Genomic DNA, 1,071 nt, shown 5'->3' on the forward strand with positions numbered 1-1,071 from the left:
AAACTAATATTTACCTTGAAAAAGTTAACAGTTCCATTGAAGCATATCGTCCGTGTTCCAAGTTCTAACGCTTTCAATTCCACAAGCTTGATTAAAATAAGTTCGTTGTACTTATTATTTCAAGAATGCGTAGCCGATGTATAGCCGAATGTAGATATTTTGATGAAATGAACAAGTCTGAGAAGACTTGCAATTCAAAACTGCTTTATTCCAAAGTTCCAATGAGTAAAATGAATACAAATCCAGTCCATGTTGCTTTTAACAGTATGTCGATCCAAATTCAAAGGTCCCCCTGTTTCTGAAGACATGCTCTCAAAATCTATATTTTTAAATCCCAATTTATTGTAGAAGCCTTGTCATCAAGTTATTCTCAAATTTCGCTGGCTTCGATCGACACAGGTGCCAGGTGAAGTGAAGGTCTAACAAAGCGTAAGATCAGGATCAGGATAGCTCCTGGTGTTTTGTCTTGATTCCAGTGCGCGCGTTAAAGGCAGCACCCATCGTTCATCCCAGTTTTGGAGTATCCTTGCGGGTGTGTCTGCGGTCCGGGCGCTGGACTTGGTTTCCGTCTTTGAAGCCCTGGGATTCGTCACAAACGCATATACCCAGCAGCCCCACCCCCCCCCCCCCCCCCTTCTGGAGATGGAGTCGGAGCAATTCGTGGGTGACACACCGAAGTGAATAAGCCACAGAAAAGAGAGCTGGGGTGAGACATATGCTAGAGAACGCAAGAGAGAGAAGAGAGAGATGCACGAAGGGATTTTTTTTATGTCGAGAGTGTGCCTTTCTTGATCAACTGTGTTTTGTAGATGTATCGAAATATTATTTACAAAGCAATATCTTTTCAAGATATGATTAAGTTCTTGCTGCTTTTAAATATATTGGAATTCGCCTATATGTTTAGTAAAATCATGTTATGTAGCGTAAATAACAACTGTTTAGATGCTTGGATGCAATTACGCATGGCATTTCAAACGATGATTATTTCCTTACGAATGTAATGGTGTCTTGTCTAAAGTAGCCAATGTGATGCAACTATAGTTGAATCTGAATTGAAGATACATTGAGTGT

The 1,071-nt window shown here is 40.3% G+C and overlaps 1 protein-coding gene across 10 annotated transcripts in view; it reads right to left on the reverse strand.

The window, feature by feature from the left end:
• The window catches only part of LOC139564713 (adhesion G protein-coupled receptor B1-like), a 147,560-nt gene extending 146,971 nt beyond the window's left edge, over positions 1 to 589 (reverse strand). For 8 of the 10 annotated variants that reach the window (XM_071384497.1, XM_071384496.1, XM_071384495.1 and 5 more), the window contains exon 1: positions 15 to 588. The gene's annotated coding sequence lies outside the window, so the exon portion shown is untranslated. Of the gene's footprint in view, positions 1 to 14 lie in introns of all 10 variants that reach the window. The other 2 variants (XM_071384493.1, XM_071384490.1) reach the window with 1 other exon arrangement.
• Positions 590 to 1,071: the final 482 nt, after the last annotated feature.

The sequence above is a fragment of the Salvelinus alpinus genome, chromosome 35 (assembly GCF_045679555.1).
Source record: "Salvelinus alpinus chromosome 35, SLU_Salpinus.1, whole genome shotgun sequence".
In the NCBI taxonomy this organism is placed as follows: Eukaryota; Metazoa; Chordata; class Actinopteri; order Salmoniformes; family Salmonidae; genus Salvelinus; species Salvelinus alpinus.